Genomic DNA, 19309 nt, shown 5'->3' on the forward strand with positions numbered 1-19309 from the left:
CACACGATGCTGCATGTTCAGCAGTTTTTGACCAAAAATGTCATGACTCCCATGTGCCACCCTCCCTATTCACCGAATCTCGCCCTGAGTGACTTTTTTTATATTTTCCTGGATGAAAAAATTCCTCAAAGGGAAATGTGTTGTCAATGTGGAAGATATGCAACCAAAAACAGCAGAAGCACTAAAAGGCATAAAAATGGACAAGTTTAAAAACTGTTTTGAGACATGCATCGGGGGCGTCTTTAGGAGTCAGTATCATGGCAGAAGACATCAAGACCAAAATCAAGAACAACAAGACTGCCCCTTTTGACAGCTGCTTCCCCAACCAGAATCAAACCAGGAATTGCTGGCAGAACTACCTAGAGTTCCACCGCTGTGAGAAGGCAATGACTGCTAAAGGGGGTGATGTCTCTGTGTGTGAATCGTACCGGCCTGTGTACAAGTCACTCTGCCCCATATCCTGAGTCTCAACCTGGGATGACCACCCGGCTGAGGGCACGTTTCCTGGGAAGATCTGAACTGGCTGCACCCCACTTCTGCTTATCCTTCGTCCTTCTCCCAGGGTGGCTAAAGGGTACATGGTGTTCCCCGCTTTGGGATCCTGAATCATGATTTAACTACTAATAAAAACTTACTGGGAAAAAAACTGTCTTGAGCAATGGAAAAAGTGTCTTGATAGGTGTATTGCATCCAACAGAGAGTACTTTGGAGGTGAGTGAAGTTTAAACATGAAAGAATAAAAACACAATTTTTTATAAATGAATTCCAGTTTTTTGCACACACCCCTTTGTATATCAAGGTAAGAAAATACTGTTCTGGATTTTGTGCCACGACTTTGTAGAATGGAGGCCGTCAGAGGCTTGGACCGTTATGAGGGGAGAGAAAAGAGAAGGAGAGAGAAACTTGAGCACAGGAGCACTCAGCTCCATGGTTTACACATATTTTACACACATAATTGTATTTAATACTCAATTCAAAACCCTGGAGATAGTGTATCAGTTAGGATGCTTTCAGAATCTGACAGATTTGACAGACAAAAAGTCAGTAAGGGCACAGATGTACTGAATAATAAGATAGATTAAGCAACTTGTATATTACAGAAAGAGAGGAAATCTGGTATCTATCCTATGGAAGAACTGCCTTTTTATTTGTCTGTGGGTCACATACCTTAAGCCTCCCTGAGAAATCATAACAAGATGCCACAGTCTCAACAAGAATGGTGAATAAAGAAATTGGTGATCATGAGGTAAATCTAAACAAGCACTAACAACAAAAATAACAGAGCCAGGCATGGTGGTTCATGCCTGCCATCTCAGCACTTGGGAGGCTGAGGCAGGAGAATTGCTTGAACCCTGGAGTTCAAGACCAACCTGGGCAGAAGAGCAAGACCTCGTCTCTACAAAAATTTAAGAAACAATTAGCTGGGTATGGTGGCACGCGCCTGTAGTCCCAGCTACTCAGGAGGCTGAGATAGGAGGATCGCCTGAGGTTAGAAGGTGGAGGTTACAGTGAGCTGTGATTGTGCCACTGTACTCCAGTCTGGGCGACAGAGAGAGAGACTCTGACTAAAAATATAAAAATAAAAATAAAATAACAGATAACTGCCCTGAGTTATCTGGAAATGAACTGATATCAAAGTCCTGGGCTTGTAACATGTTATCACCTGCAGTGGGAGCGTTTTGAATTAGGCAAGAAAAGGGTAGAAATTAGTAAATATGGACTTAACTTGAGTGTGCCTCTTAAATATGAAGAAGTTACTGAAAAGACGTGGAGACTGTAAAACTTCCCAGTCAGTAGAGAGAAGCGAAAGGATATGTTCTCTGACTCTTCTCCGGGGCCATCTTGACTCCCCACTGCCTCTGGTTCTCATGGACACCACCATGTGGCAGAATCTGATAAGCCCAGAATTTGCTCCTGGCTCCATTAGCCATGGCTGGAGGGGAGGAGGAGGGGTATGATGAAACAATGTCTGTAGCTAGGGAGCAGATAATTCCAAGAGTGTGCATGGGCTCTGCTGGCACCATAAACGTATGACTATTCCATGTGAGAGGTTGATGCTCAGTGACTATGTCACTGTATTAAATTTCCATTTCCCAAATGGTATCTACAAGGAGAAGCCCCCAAAATCCGGAATTTGTTTATCAAAAATGTTTAAGCCAGGCTTGATGGCTCAGCCTGTAATCCCGCGCCTTGGGAGCCTGAGGTGAGTGGATTGCCTGAGCTCACGGGTTCGAGACCCACCCAGGCAACTTGGTGAGATCTCATCTCTACAATAAATCAAAAATTAGCTGGGCGTGGTAGCGCGTGCCTGTAGTTCTAGCTACTTGGAAGGCTGAGGTGGAAGGATCGCTGGAGCCCAGCAGCTCAAGGCTGCGGTGGCTGGGAGCAGCCTCTGCACTCCGGTCTGGGCGACAGAGTGAGACTCCAAGTAAAAAAAAAAAAAAATGTTTAAACTTCAGTCACCTCTAAAGTACCTTCGGTTGGATGCAAGACACCTATTGATATGCTTTTTCCACTGCTCAAAATGGTTTTTGAACTTGTCAGTTTTGATTCCGTTTAGTGCTTCTGCTGTTTTTTGTTTCACCTCTTCTACATCAGCCTTCTTGTCTATGTAATCATCCAGGGAAATAAAGGAAGTTGCTTGGGACAAGATTGGGTGATAGGGAGGGTGGGGCACTGGGACCATGCCATTTTTGGTCAAAAGCTGCTGAACACACAGTGCAGTGTAGGCAGGTATGCTTTTAAATCACCTATCATGGAATGGGCAAACACACAGAAAGAGTCTCAAAAAAAAAAAAAAAAAAATCACTGAAGTCAAATACAACTTCTTACAACAATGCTAGCTGGTACACTAATGCTGATGGATTTGCAGAACACTTACTTAGTGGGGGGAGCCTGTACTACAAGGGGCCCACTCTCCCAAACATAGTTCTGTGTTTTTTGGGGGGTCCTCTTATACATAGCAACTTTCAGGATCTCCAGGTTAACTTGCAATTTAGAAAAATACTGTGATCCCCTCCACAATGCATACACCTACACACATACACAGAAACACAAAGAAAGCATCCCACAGAACCCCAAAGGTATAATCTATGTGGCACCGTGCAGGCAGAAATGGATGTGTGAGCAGAAAATGTCTCCAAACACTTATTCATCCTCCCACTGTCCCCCAAAACACAGTATCGAGTTGACAGCTTTGAAAGTGTAATTAACACTTGTACTCCAGGGAGACTAGGTCCTGAGGATTTTAACAGGACATACTAGAAACAAATCTCTACAAGCAATGGTCTACCCACAGGGTGAACTAAATGCTGTAGCCACCATTTTCCAGTCTCCTAGGAACCTGGAGCCAATATGAGCTTGGTCAACCTTTCTGGAAGCCTACTGTCATTGCTGTCCTGTGAAAATTAAACCTCACCCTAGATAGCTCTGAAAGCAAAACCCTGGTGAAAGTCTGAAAAATCAATTTGGATAAACAGGATCTAAAATCTCTTGGCTTCCTGCTATTGTAACTTCACCAGATGCACCTCATGACTTTAGACTCTGCAAGAACAGTGCCCTATTGACGCGTTGCTACCATGGCTGAGTTAAGAGATGCCAGGAGGTTCCACCTGCCCCACCATCTCTCTCTCTTTCTCATAGAAATCTGTCACAATGCCTGAAATCCCATGCAAAAACACAAGTCTGTCTCTCAGGAGGGAGAACCACGTAAAACTGTCCACCCTACACAAAGATTTGGCATAAGCACAGAACTGACTGATTTTGGTGAGAGGCTAGAAGGACCTAGAACAGGAGACAATGCTGTTCAGGGTGGGGCAGGAATCTGAGCTCAGAGTGGGGGCAAGGAGGCCAGGTGAAGGGACAGAGCCCAAAGTGAAGTTCCTCTGACCTCCTTGAGTTCATACACAAGAATCCTTTCCCAGATCCCTGGGCAAGTCACAGGACATGGAGATTAACATCTCCCAAGAATGCATCTTTCTGCACTGGCCCAGCCCTTCTTGTCTATGGGATCAACCCCCTGTGACTGACCCACCCGTCCAGTTACCAGCCCACCTTTGTCCATGTGCTCGTGATTGACCCACCCATCTATCCGGTCATCAGAGATGCAAGAAACAGAACTCACCACTACAATGTCTGCTCCTGTGAATGTTTGCCTGCCCTCCCCAAAAGAAGCTTTAAAAGCCTCCAACCTCAAGCATTTGCTGCCAAGTGTTTCTTAAGTGTTTGGCCCCCCTTCAATCTTGGAGAGGTGGATCCACCCTTTTTGTCTGATCAACTTTCTAAATAAACTATTCCTCCTCATCTAATGTCTGTGCAATTCTTTGCAAACCTGCAGCACTGGCTCAACCCACCCACCTAACACTGGGGAAGCCACAGGGGCAGATAGAGAGAGGAAGACTCAAATCGAGGCAAACCTCACCCACCAAGTTCTTCTCCCTGGAACTGAGAAGGCAGAGGTGGCTGGGGAAAACAGCAGCTAAAATACAGACCTTTGTCCTGGAACAGCTGCTTTATGCAAAGGTATAAGGAATGTGTCATTTCTGTCTTAAAACAAATATAGATTTGCTTTGGAGGTCATTGCAAGATTTGTGACCATTTTTTTTAAGTCTGGGTCTCGCTCTGTCACCCAGGCTGAAGTGCAGTGGCACAATCACAGTTCACCACAGCCTCAACCTCTGGCCTCAGGAGATCCGCCTTACTCAGCCTCCTGGGTAGCTAGGACTACAGGTAGATGCCACCATGCCTGGCTAATATTTTTAACTTTTTGTAGAGATGGGGTCGCTCTACCTTGCCCAGGTCGGTGTTGATGAAAAGATAGCAAAATTCTGTAAAATATTTAAGATGGTCTATTCTTGAACGAAACTTAAGCCAGAACTTGAACTCAGGTACACCCATCTTGAATCAAGACTTAAGCCTGGGTATACCCATCCTCAGGAGGTCCTAAGAATGTATGCCCCCTGTGACTAAATATGAGTTGGTTATATACGGTTCTGAGGTGGCAGAAGTTACAAGAATCATAAGTCATGCATGTGAGATTTTCATTGGTTTGGTCCAGGAAGGAGGGACATTTCCAAACAGAGGTGACATGGAAACCCACTATTGCCTGTCCATATTGTCACAACCCTTAAAGAGAGGCAAAAATGAATGGCCTACACATACCTACATTCCTGAGAATTCACAAAGGAAAGTGTTTTCTCTTATCGCCTAGACATTCCTAATAAGTCACCTCAAGGAATCCCAACTCCCTTGCGGCTGTGCTCATTCAACTGAGAGAAATGAATCGTTATTTACTTCCTTGTATCAATAGTCATACATTAAAAATTATAGTACCCATACAACCATAAGTCTTGTAATCTGTATACTAATTAGCAATATGTTGTAGTGAATAACGTTTCACTTTGTAATAGGCTCTGTTAACTCCCTCACTCTGTTGCAAGCTTGATCAACTCCTCTGTCTGGAGTTACTGCTAGGAGAAACTGTGGTCTACCCCTGGTAACTGGCACCAGGAAATGTGAACCCTAAATGTCATCGGCAAAACACAGCTGTAATTTAAACTCTGTACAATGCTCTGTCAGTCATGTAGTCAATCTATAGCAACCAACAATCCTAAACTTATAAATATGGACAGTGAAACATAAGGGGCGAGCAGATTGGTACCTGGTTCTGGCTCCCTGAATTCTGAATTCAGAAATAAACTTCTTTCTTCCAGTTATCTGCCTCCTCAAATTTTATTGGCTTAGAGAAATGGCAACTGAGGCTTGCTATCATAACAGAGGCTCGCAGATCACAGGCCGAATCAAAGATGTCTTGACTAGTAATATGTAGTTCTTCTCAGGAGATAAAATGTTTTGCTGAGACAAAGAGTGGAGAGATTCCAGGTTTGTTGATATGTAGATAAAGGTGAGATGTTATGCCAGAGTCAGGTTGGAAGACAAGAGTAATGAAACCCTGTCCTGTGAGTTCTTTTTTTTTTGAGTTGGAGTCTCACTCAGTCGCCCAGACTGGAGAGCAGTGGCCGCTCCTGGCCACCGCAGCCTTGCCAGCTGTGCTCTGGCGATCCTTCCACCTCAGCCTTCCAAGTAGCCGGAATTACAGGCACGCGCTACCATGTTCGGCTGATTTTTTGATTTATTATAGAGATGAGGTCTTGCTGCCCAGGTGGGCCTCGAACCCACGGGCTCAGGCAATCCACTCACTTCAGCCTCCCAAAGGCGCGGGATTTACAGGCTGAGCCACCAAGCCCGGCTTGTCCTATGAGTTCTTATCAGGCATGGCTCCCCAAGCCTCTTAGTTAGAAATTTGGATAAAAGAAAAAGGTCAGATTTAGCCTTCATTTCCTCCTCTTGGCCACACATCCTTCCTTGCAATGCATGTGCAGTTCAATAAACAGCAGGATGTCCCATGTTGCTAGGAAGGCTCATTCCTAGGGTTATCGATTCCATTTTTCTGGTGAGGTCCCATGGTGCTAGAAAGGCTCATTCCTAGAATTGTCTATTTGGTGATCACAGCTTCAACATCCATAATGTTGGGTTATGGGGGGGAAGACACGGTTTGACCTGATTTTATAGCCAATTATTTAAAGGCAAAATAGGAGTCAGGCCTAGAGTTCAGTCTGAAAAAACATCCTGGCCCAGGTCTAATTTATGAGCTATCATGATCTGGGCCTTCGATTTTGTCTTTCTTCTTTTCCTTTATCTGGCATAGCACTTACAAGAGACATATAATAATGACATAGGCCAGGTGCAGTGGCTCACACCTGTAATCCCAGCACTTTGAGAGGCCAAGGCAAGAGGATTGCCTGAGCCCAGAAGTCAGAGACTAGTTTGGGCCACATGGCGAGACCTTGTCTCTACAATAACTCAAAGAATTAGCCGGGCATGGTGGTGCATGTCTGTGGTTCCAGCTCCTTGAAGGCTGAAGCTGAAGGATCACCCAGCAGGTTGAGGCTGTGGTGGCCATGAGTGTGCCACAGCACTCCAGCCTGGGACTCAGACTGAAAATAATAATAACATAGTGATGCGTGTGCAAAATGGTAAAGATTTTGTGTCCAAGAGAGTTACAGGTGGAATTAGAGGGCAGCAGACACCGTAACCAACCCTAAATCCCCTGTAAACATCATCATATTCTTGAACTAGACTTATAATGTGTTAGCCTTCCTTGTCCAGGGTTATCTGAATCTTATGATAAATCTTATTTGAAGATTGTAGGACTGACTCTAATTCATAATCCAACAAATTTAATTTTTTCCCTGGTCAATTTGTCTCCACAAGTATAGCATCCTGAGGAGGGTGTAAATTAAACTTGAGAAATGTAGTATCTTCAATATCTAAAGAGTCATAGGGATTATTACAGTTAACAAATCTATTTTTCCCACCACTTTTGTGTTGTACCATATACTGATATTTGGAAGAGAAAAAACGGGGTTTTATTACAGGAGAAGTCATATAATTCTACGGTGCCATTTTGTCATCCCTCCCAACAGAAACAGCCCTTTCCCATATACCAAATGTGTGTCCTATGGGAGTGAATACGAGGGACCAAATTTGAGAGACAGTGGTTTGAGAGCACAGTCATTCTCCTTTCCAGTTTCACAATCTGAAAGGGAACTAGGACGCCATGTGGTTTTATTAGTTGAAATGCCCACTTGCTTCCATGGGGAGCATTCTCATATTATTTACAATGGCCTCAATGCCTACTCATTGGGCAACAGAAAACGTTTGAGCCTCATTCCACTTTGGTGTCTGTGCTTTGAAAATGCAGTGTCTGAGGTCACATGGACCATCTAGAAATTTCCAGACATTTGGGGGGACCATATACCTTCCACAGGTGACTGGATCATCCCTCAGCACTAAGCATTGTAGACCATTTCTTCATGGTGACCTCAGCGACCATTTGTAGCAACATGGACATGCGTTCTCGTGGGAATAGGACACATGCCCGTTTCCATCTTTGGGTTCGGGGGATGTTTTCATGGTTAGCCTGGTTTTTTTCTATTCATTGTTGAGTTCTGTGTCATCTCTGAGGGTGGCTGTCCATCCCTTTCCCTCTTCTCAGAATAACATTCCCTCCATGAGACTTATTTTTGAGAGAGAATTTTTTTCCAAGGAACACCTTTCTTCATTAGCCGTGAATTCGGTCTCCCTAATATGCCAGAGCAGCTCCGATTCTCCCAACAAGACTGCGTTTTAGCCACTGGGGTGGCCAATTTTGGTGTATCCACCAAAAATGCTGTTGCTGTTGTATGCTAATAGCATCAGTGCAGTTTGGGCAAGTGGAGTCAACCCAGAACCGTTGGGTGTCCCAAATTATTGTCAGATGGGTGAAGGTCATGCCTAAGTATGCCCTTGCCTGATGCTCCACAAGGTTTCCCAGAGACGCCCTGGCCTTAGTGTGGAATTTGTACTGTCAGGGACTCCTGTCCACCAACTGATCCCTATAGAAAGTTCCATGAGATGAGCATCACTGTGACTGGTGCCAGATAGGGCATCTAGCCACAAGCACAGGTTGGGGGTCATTTGGGCAGGAAATGCTATGACAGGTTACACAGAGGCAGCCACGTGTTTCCACTGTAACCGATTGATTGTCTAAACCTGTCCTCATCAGTATCTATTGCTATATGGGGTTCTATCTGATCAGATCACTTCAGTGATTGCCCCAAGGCATTATGTGGCAAATATTCCTGCAGGGTGTCATATTTGGTTAGAGTTTTATGACAGAGCTATCCCCATAAAGAGGGTACCTCGGGGGATGTTTAGGGTAGAACTGTTCCACTGAACAGCCATCATTTTACCCTGGTCTATGTTACACCAATGATGTGGGCTCTGTCTGCAGGGAGATTACTGAGGGTGCAGCGTGCCAGGAGAAGTTTCCAGATTTGAGCAGAGGAAAAGTGTGGGGTAGACAGACAAGAGAGATGATGGGAATGAGTGCAAGTGGGAAAAACGTTTTCTGGTTTTAGCGAGGAAATACATAATCACTTAGAAAGATAAGATATGCCAGGGATATTCTACCCAACAGCCTCTTGAAAGTCTTGATATAAAGCTTTGGGGTCATCAGCAATATTCTATAGCAAAAAGAGTAGAGATGAGAGTTATTTCAGGGTTCATGAGCATGGTCTGGCCCAATGGCCACACAGGGATGCCTGCCTTAGTCACTGCTCTGGAGACCAGGCAAGTCTTTTTCTGTTTTTCTTTTTTCTTTTCTTTTTTTTCTTTTTGAGTTGGAGTTTCACTCTGTCGCTCAGGCTGGAGCACAGTGGCATGATCACAGCCACTGCAGCCTCAACCTGCTGGGCTCAGGCGATCCTTCCAAGTAGCTGGGACTACAGACGTGCCTGGATAATTTTTTTTTAATTGTAGAGACAAGGTCTTACTATGTTGCCCAGGCTGGTCTCAAACTCCTGAGCTCAGACAATCCTCCCACTTCGACCTGCCAAATTGCTGGGATCACAGGTATGACCCACTGTGCCTGGCTACTCTAACAATATTTTGCCCACCGTTAAGGCATTAACCCTCTGTCAAGGAAATGCTTCTAACCAGTGAGAACATATGTATAGTTGTGAGAAGGTAGCATCTAGATAAAATCCAACTGCCATTTTTCCAAAGGTCCTGACGGCAAAGGGAAATGACCCTGAGAGTCACGTTAATGCTTGCCAGCGTTATGCTATGGACATACAATATGTGAGAGTAGACTTTTTGAGCTATCATGGGGGATTGTTTCCAGAAATATCATTCTGCCACGATGTCATATTTTCAGGGACCCATGGGTCACTTCATGAAATTGAAGGAGCGGGAGTTGAGTACTACGGGAGCTATGGGTTTTCTGGTAGGACCCAACCATTGTTCTTTACTTGGGTCAAATACCCCTCCCTATTGCTGCCCAGTCTGTTTCTCTTGCAGGGATGATGCCTGTTGGTATTGTAAAAGAATGTCAGTGGGGATATCGGCAGGACAAGGGGGCACTCCCATAGAGGGCAGGCCATCTTTCTTTGCTGCAGCATCAGCTAAAGTATTTCCCTTGGCTTCTTTGGTGTGACCTTTGGAGTGCCAGGGGTTTTAATGATTGCAAACTGTTTTGACATTTGAACTGCCTATAATCTCTCTGAGACTTGGTGTCCATTTCATATGGTTGCCCACATGTGATGAGAAGCCCCCTCTGTTTCTGTAGCATGCCAAAATCGTGGGCCACTCCAAAAGCATATCAGCTGCCAGGGTATGTATTTGCCACTTTCCTTCTTCCAATTGGTGAACTCTCATTAAAGCTTTTGATTCAGCCATTAGGGCTGACTTTACTCCTTGGGGGTGGGCACTTTCAACTGTGTTAGCCATAGAAGTAGTGGAGTAAACTGCTCGGTGACACCCTTGATGGTCCCTTTCACAAGAGCCATCTATGAACCACATTAATCCCATGGAAGTTTCCCATAGATCTTCCCAATGGGAAAGTAAGAGATCTCTTAGTAGATTGCAGTCGTGTTTCTCCTCTTGCCCACCCATAAGGGGGAGCAAAGTCACAGGGTTGAAAGTGTCACAGCACTTTACAGTGATGTAGGGACAGAAAGCAAGAGCCCCTCCCAGGAGGCAAGATGATCGACAGAATCGTGTTGAGTGTGGTGGGCATTCAGGAGAGAGTCCACAGGGTAGGGGGCAGGCACAGTGAGTGGGGACCCCAGGACACATTTGTCCATGTTTTCACATAAGACAACTGCAGCTGATATGGTCCTCATAGAAGGGGATGTCCTTTCGCTCCTCAATCTAATTGTTGTCTGAAATACCCAATTGGTCTGTGATTATCACCCTGTTTCTGAGTTAATACTCAGAGCATTTCCATTTATTTCATGTACAAAAAGGAAACAGGGAAGGTTATAACCATGGTACCCAAAGCAGGCACTCAGCTAAGAACCTGTTTTAAATCCTCCATGGGTTGGTTTCCTTTTCTTCCCAGCAGGCTGAGTCCAGTTGGATCTGTTTTAGTTTTTTTACATAAAGGCTGAGTCATTCACAAATAATTCGAAATCCAACTTCTAGGTCTGTTGATCTTAAGAACCCTCTTAATTGTCTCTTTGTTTTGGTCAGGGAAAGGCCATAATAGTAGAGATTCTCTCTGGGCTTGTTAATAGCTCTCTTAGGGAAATTCCTGTGTCCTAAGTATCTAACTTGGGGAGGGTAAAATTATGATTTGTCTTTTGACACTTGGTGTCCCTTCGAGGCTGTTGTGATAGGTGGACGGTGTCATCCTGCTTTTTGATAGGGAGGATGAATAGCCACAAATCATCCACATAATGAATTAGGACAGATTCATTGGGAAACTCAGTGTCATCTAAATCCACCTTGAATATTTGAGAAAAATAAGTAGGGCTCTCAGAGTAGTCTTGGGACAGAACTTTCCATGCACGTTGATGATCTTCCCACATGAAGGCAAAAGTTATTGGCTAGTCCGGTCTACGGGTATGCTGAAGAAGGCACTTCATAAATCAGTGACAGAGGAGTGGCTGGCAGTGATAGGAATGTAGCATAGTGAGGTGGGGAGTTGGTTAAGAACAATAGGATGTGAAGGAATTATTATTTTGTTCAAAGTTCTTAGGACCTGAATGAATCTCCAGCCTTTCCCTTTTGGCTTTTTAACTGGAAGCATTGGTGTGTTGCAAGGGCTAGTGCAAGGTATTATGATCCTTTGTCTAAATAGTCCTGTATTATTGGTTTGATTCCTAGCAGGGCCTCAGGGATAAGAGGATACTGCTTTACATTTGGCGGGAATTTAAACGTATCCCTGGTTATCTCCATGAGAACTGCCGACTTAATTCTTCCAGTATCTGTGGAAGAACTTGCCCGGTACTTTGGATAAGAAGGCTCGCATTCTCCCTGTTTGGCTTCTTGGTTGACTTTAGAAAGCATGATATTCTATGTGGGCTTTTGTACATCTCTTCTATGTCTCCCATGTTAGAATCATTTCTCCCTTTTGAGAAAATAAGATGTGGGCATTGTGGTCTCTAGGAAATCCCATCCTAGCAGGTATAGAGGGGCACCCACCACTATAAGAAGAAAGTGATGCCTTACACGTTCTCCTAGTTGAAATTGAAGGGATTTTGATCTAAAAGCTGTAATTGGGCAGTTTGAGACCGGTATACTTCGGACATTTTCTTTACTCCAGGGAGAGGGTTTTTAATTAAGGTATGGTTGAGGACTGATTGTGAAGCACCCATGTCCACAAGGTTCTGGAATTTTCCCAATCAATGGATATTTCTCCTTCTCCTAACACATTGTTTAGACATAGAGACAAAAACCTCTCTAGTCCCCCAGAGCATCGTTGTTCTGATCTTTGAGCTATTTGGTGCCTTCCTCTGAGGCCTTCCATGGCTTTCACACAAATATCCATTTACATTTTCTGCAATCCCTTTTAAAATGCCCTTTCTGATTGCAATAGTAGCAAACTTCTCTCTTTAGCTTGTTGGGATCTTGGAGGAGAACAGAACCCTCGTGGACTTTCAACTTGGTTGCTAAGTTGTTTTAGTTATAAACTCATAATTTTAGAGGCTGCCTCCTTCTCCTTTTTGATGATTGTGATGATTTGTCTTCTAGAGTGATTGGCTGGCCAGTGGGCAAAGAAGCCCAAGTCACGTTATTTCTTTTTATCAAGTTTGTTCATCATCTAAGCCTTGTACAAATCCAGAATTTAGTAAGGTGTCACTTTTACCATGCTCAAAGTTTTCAGGAGGTATCCCTGAATGTTATTTAAATGTTGTTTCAAATCTGGTATAAAAATCGGACATGGGGGCCAGACATAGTTGCTCTGACCTGTAATCCCAGCACTTTGGGAGGCTCAGGTAAGAGAATTGCCTGAGCTCAGCAGTTCAAGACCAGCCTGGATAACATGGCGAGACCTTGTTTCTACAATTAAAAAAAAAAAAAATTTGCCAAGCATGATGGCTCACACCTGGAGTTCCAGCTACGTGGGAGACTGAGGTGGAAGGATTGCCTGATACCAGCAGGTTGAGGCTGCGGTGGCCGCGATCGTGTTATTGCACTCCAGACTGGGTGGCAGAGTGAGACTTTGACTAAAAAAAAAAAAAAAAAAAAAAATTGGACATGGTTTTGTTTGCGTGTATTTTACATCATTGTACCTCTGCCCGGTCTGTATCTCTGGGGCATATCTGCAGTAGGTCTCACAGGACACCGGCCACAAGGCTGTCTGTATTTCTGTCTTCCAGCTGCATCTATTCTGTCAACATTTTCTAAAGGCTGCTTCCAATCTGCTATTCCAAATCATTCTTCAGCTTTGTTTTGGGGTACAGGTAACTCAATATGCTGACATAAATCAGAGGACCCTGGATCACAGGTCTTAAGTGTCAATTTGAATTCCTTGGCAAGCCCTAAGGGGTCTTGAATTGGGCCCAGGAATCCAGACACCAGGGCCTTGAATTCTGATTTGGTCCTGGGTATGTACAATATGTTAGGATCCTCCTCCCTGTAAGTTTTACCCTAAAAGGGGCAACTACTATTTTTGTCTTCCCCAGATATTTCTGATCCCTTTGCAGCTTGAGAAGAGGGAATCGGAGAAGTAGGAGGAGAAAGGCAATTGTCCAAAGAAGTTCAGAGAGCAGAGGATTAGGAGAGGCAGAAGGAGAGGCAAGTGACCTCTTAGCTTCAGAAGTTGCTTCAGCTAGTTTCAATAGTTCTGAGACACCCTCTAATATTTTCATATTAACTTCCTGGAGGGAGGCAAGTTTATCATTTCCTCTTTTGGATGATTCTAGATGCCAGCTAAAGTACGATTCCCATTTATCCTTCTTGATTTGAGAACCTAATTTGTCCAGTTTTGTGTGCAAGGAAACCAATTTGGTTATATTGAACGTTCCACATCTTGGAAATCTTAACCTAGGTTGTCCTTAATGAGATTGATCTTCCTATTTACATATGAGGGGAGGAGCCAAAAACCTTGGAGTTTATTTATTTAAAAAATATATTCTTACATATTTAAACTTCAGTCACCTTCAAAGTACTCTTCATTTGATACAATACACCTATCAAGACACTTTTCCACTGCTCAAAACAGTTTTTGAACTCATCCATTTTGATGCCTTTAAGTGCTTCTGCCATTTTTGTTTAACCTCTTCCATATGGGCAAAACATTTCCCTTTGAGGACTTTTCTCAATAGGGAAACAAAAAAGAAATCCATCTGAGTGAGATCAGGTGAATAGGGAGGGTGGGGCATGGGGGGGTCATGTTGTTTTGGTCAAAAACTGCTGAACACTCAGCACAGTGTAGACAAGTATGCTTGTAAATCACCCATCATAAAATGGATAAAGGCATTGAAAGAATCTCAAAAAAACCAAAAAGTTCACTCCTCACCCAACAACACTTGAGCCTAGGAGTTGAGGTTACAGTGAGCCATTATTGCACCACTGCACTACAGCCTGGGCAACACAGTGAGACTCTAACTCAAAAAATAATAAACAAACACATCACTTAACCGATAGTCCTGCATTTGTAAAAAGACACTCATCTTAAGAAAGCTATTTGAAAACTCAAAAAAAGAAAGAAAATCATTTGTTGCAAGCTGTAATTAATGAAGCACCATCTGTGAGAGTCAGTGTGCTTTGCCTGAGCCGTGACTGCTTTTTCTCACAGATGGGAAAGAGCAAAGGGTGGAACCAAGCAGAAGTGTGGCATGAATCATCCTATCAGTTGCATGTGTTATGTGGTTTAGAAAATTTTATGTATTCTCTAGTATTCATATCTCCATTTCCACACTCTTTCTAGAAAACTCGATTTAAAATCTATATCCAACTTTGTCATCTCCAACTGATTTCAAATGATGTCTCCAGATCACCTCTTACAAAAGATCAGCTTCTTCGGTCACCTTCAGGCAAAACCTAAACTCCTTAGTTTGGGATTCAAAACCTTCTACATCCTAGTCCGTCCCTGCCGTGAGGTAACTGTCCTGACTTGTCCTCTTTCCCCCATAGCTGGCTTCTTTCTGTGCCTCTCCAGGAAGCAGCCTGTGGCCAAGGATGGCCTCTGCAGGATATGCGCACATTCTTAGTAGGCAGTCATGGGATGCATATAACCAAGCAACCTAAGATAATGTATGTCGTGGTCACTCTTTTTTTTTTTTTTGAGTTGGAGTCTCACTCTGTCGCCCAGACTGGAGTGCAGTGGCCACTCCTGGCCACCGCAGCCTCGACCTGCTGGGCTCCGGCGATCCTTCCGCCTCAGCCTTCCAAGTAGCCGGAATTACAGACATGCGCTACCACGCCCGGCTGATTTTTTGATTTATTGTAGAGATGAGGTCTCGCTGCCCAGGCGGGTCTCAAACCCACGGGCTCAGGCAATCCACTCACCTCAGCCTCCCAAAGGCGCGGGATTACAGGCTGAGCCATCGAGCCTGGCTGTTGTGGTCACTCATAATCAATGTGATCGTAAACACTGTACAGTAATATGAATGATTAACTTGTTTGATTATAAAACTGCTTGCTGTACAGTCCTGAGGTGTGGATTCTTCACCGGCCCGCCACCATCGATGCCGCCTGTAAGTTTAATAAACCAGTGTCTCTCCCTGCTGGACTGCCAGGTGACTTCTTTGGAATAGGTAAATATGACACGCAAGCCAGCTCAAATTAGGGGGCTACAGCGTTACAGACACCATCCTGCCAAATTTACCTCCTATGTCCAGCCCACTCAGCACAATGGCTCAACTCCCATCCAGCCAAATCCGTATTCTAATGTGTTCAGCCATTAGTGTTGCCTGAGGTGCTTCTCCATAGCCTCTGTTTCCTCCCTGGTTGTCAAAATTCGACTGATTCTTCAGGGCAAGACAATTCATCCAGTGAGCTCTCCCATACGTTCTCAATGTTTATTCATTAAAAAAAGGTTTTATAATAGTTAATAATAATTTATCATATATTTCAAAATAGTGAGAAGAGAAGATTTGGAATATTCCCAACAGAATACATGATAAATGGGGATGAATAACCCAGCAACCCAGATTTGATCAATACACATTGAAAACGTATCATAATATCACATGTACACCATAAGAATGTACAACTATTATGTATTCATAAAAATTAAACACAGAGCAGGTGTGGTAGCTCATGTCTATAATCCTAGCACTTTGGGAGGCCAAGGTGAGAGGATTGCCTGAACCCACGGGTTCGAGACAAGCCTGGGCAACTTGGTGAGACCTCATCTCTACAATAAATCAAAAAATTAGATGGGCATGGTGGCACATGCCTGTAGTTCCAGCTACTTGGAAGGCTGAAGTGGAAGGATCACCTAAGTCCAGCAGGTCAAGGCTGCGATGGCCATGAGCATGCCACTGCACTTCAGCCAGGGTGACAGAGTGAGACTCCAACTAAAAAAAAAAAAAAATTAAAAATAAAGAAATGGATAGATCTCCTAAACTTTTATAGCACCTATAGTGTCCATAAAAATAGTATGCAAGCATGGTGGCTCTTGTTGTAATCTCAGCACTTTGGGAGGCCAAGACTCAAGATCAGGCTGGGCAACATAGCAAGACCCTATCACTACAAAAAAAAAAAAAAATTAGCCAGGGATGGTGGTGTTTGCCTGTAGTACCAGCTACTTGGGAGGCTGAGGCAGAAGGATCACTTGACCTCAGGAGTCCACTGTTGCAGTGAGACATGATTAAAGCATTGTAATCTAGTATGGATAACAGAGATAATCTGTCTCTTAAAAAAACAAAAGTAAAAGAAAATTAGCATGTCACTTTAGCTGACTGAGATATTTGTATTTTAAAAATTAGGAGTATCGAGGTATAATTAACTTACAGTAAAACTGACTTTTACTAAGGGTGTAGAGTTCCATGAGGGTTTTTTTTTTTTAATTTTATTGAGAGATAATGGATATACATGCATATATTTAAAGTATAAAATGTGCTAAGATTGACATATGTTTACACTGGTGCAGCTGTCACCACAATTAAGATATGGCATATCCATCACCCCCAAAGATTTCCTCATGCCCCCTGCTAATTCCTCTCTCCTTTTTCTACCCCACCCCAACTCCAGGCAACCACTGATCTGCTTTCAGACAATGTAGACTGGTTTGCATTTTCTCGAATATTTTAGAACTGAAATAATACAATACACACTTCTTTTTGTTCTGCTTCTTTAACTCCATGTAATTATTTTGAGATTCATTCACGTTGTCAGGTATTATCAATAGTTCACTCCTTTTTATTGATGAGTAGTACTCTATTATGTGGATGTATCACACTTTACTTATCATTCACCTGTTGACAGACATTTGGATTGTTGGCAGTTAGGGACTTTGCAGATGAAGTTGCTGTGAACATTTATGTCCAAGTCTTTTCTTGAATGTATGATTTCCATGTCCTATCCATGTGCAAACCATCAAGTAAATTTTAGTCTTTCAAATTTAATTTTAATGACTAATGATATTGGACATCTTTTCATGTACTGATTTGTCATTTATATAGCTTCTTTGTGAAGGTTTGTTCAAATTATTTGCCCACTTTATAAATGCATTGTTTTCATACTGAGTTTTTAGAGTTATTTATATACAAAGGGGGATTCCCCCTCCCCCCCAAAATGGAATTATCTTTTGAAGGGTGGGCACCTTGTGGTATAGGCTTCCCCCACTAGGTGAGTGTTCTAGAAACCCATCATCATCAGTGTATCAGCTAGCATAGTTGTGAGAGGCTGTATTTGGCTTCAGGAAAGTTTTCTGTGGCAAGCAGGTGACTGGTCCTTCCACAATGCACCTGCCCACACCGCACTGAGTGTTCAGCAGTTTTTGACCAAATACAACTATAGAGCCCCACACTCTCAATTCACCCGATCTCACCCCAAGCAACTTTCTTCTCCCCCACACCCTCGGATGAAAGAAGTCCTCAAAGGGAAACCTTTTACTGATGTGGGAGAGATGAAACAAAAAATGGCAGAAGCACTAAAAGGCATCCAAATTGATGAGTTCAAAAACTGTTTTGAGCTGAGGAAAAAGCATCTTAATAGTTGTACTGTATCAAACAGGTATATGAAAAGGTACTTTGAAGGTGACTGAAGTTTAAACATGGAAGAACAAATACACGTTTTTAATATATAAATTCTGGTTTTCTGGGGATGCCCTCGTATTCTGGCTGAAAATTCTTTATCAAATATAAGATTTGCAAATATTTTCTCAAGGCCTGTGGCTTGTTTTTTCATTCTCTTAACACTGTCTTCAGAAGCACAAAATATTTCAATTTTCATGAAGTCTAATTTATCCTTTTTTTTTTTTTTTTGGATTCTGCTTTTGATGTTTAGTAACCCAAATTTGTGTAATACAAATTCATAAGGATTCCTCTTCCCTTATACTTTCTCCTAAAAGTTTTATGCATATAGGTTTTACTTTTAACTCTATCATCCATTTTGAGTTAACTTTTGTATATGGTGCAAGATATGAACTAGAGTTTACTTTTTTGCATGTGATATCTAATTTTTTCAGCTCATTGAACAGATTACCCTTTCTCCACAGAACTTTCTTTACACGTTTGTCAAAAATCAGTTTTCCAAATATGTGGAGCTCTGTTTCTAACTCTTTAGATCTGTTCCATGATCTATTTGTCTACATTGATACTAAAACCACATCGTGCCAATTATGGTAGCTTTAAAATAAACCTTGAAATCAGGCAGTATTAGTCCCAAATTTGTTCTTTTTCAAAACTGTTTTATTGTTTGATCTTTGTATTTTTATATTAATTTTAGAACCAGCCTGTCAACGCTACCAAAAAACAAGCCATGATTTTAAGTGGGACTGTGTTGAATCTGTAGATTAATTTTTGGGGAAATAACATCTTTTCAGTACTGAGTCTTCCAATCCATGAGCATGGTATATCTCTTCATTTATTTTGACTTTTAAATTTTCTCCGCATGATATTTTGTTGAACTCTTGTATACATCTTGTCCAATTTATTCCTAAGTATATATTATACTCTGGATACTGTTGTAAATGGCACTGATTTTGTGATTTCAATTTCCAACTGTTCATTATGAATATATGGAAATACACTTGATTTTTGTGTATTGATATTCTAGATTGCAACCTTGCTAAACTCACTTCTTAGTTTTAGTAGCTTTTTGTAGATTTCATTTTTTTTTTACGTAATCTTGTCATCTATGAATGAAGATCATTTAATTTATTTATTTCAGCCTGAATTTCTTTTATTTACTAATTCATTGTTTTATTTCACTCATTAGGACACTCAATACAATGTGAATTGAAATGGTGAAAGTCAACAACCTTGATCACTGGAGAAAATGCATGCTATATCAGTCTTTCATTTTGATT

General features: G+C 42.5%; 1 pseudogene; it reads left to right on the forward strand.

Annotated features, from left to right (window-relative positions):
• Window positions 1–241: 241 nt before the first annotated feature.
• Window positions 242–518, forward strand: LOC110595411 (annotated as a pseudogene).
• Window positions 519–19309: the final 18791 nt, after the last annotated feature.

Source organism: Carlito syrichta, unplaced genomic scaffold, assembly GCF_000164805.1.
Source record: "Carlito syrichta isolate Samal-C Ts95f unplaced genomic scaffold, Tarsius_syrichta-2.0.1 Scaffold301773, whole genome shotgun sequence".
Taxonomy (NCBI): Eukaryota; Metazoa; Chordata; class Mammalia; order Primates; family Tarsiidae; genus Carlito; species Carlito syrichta.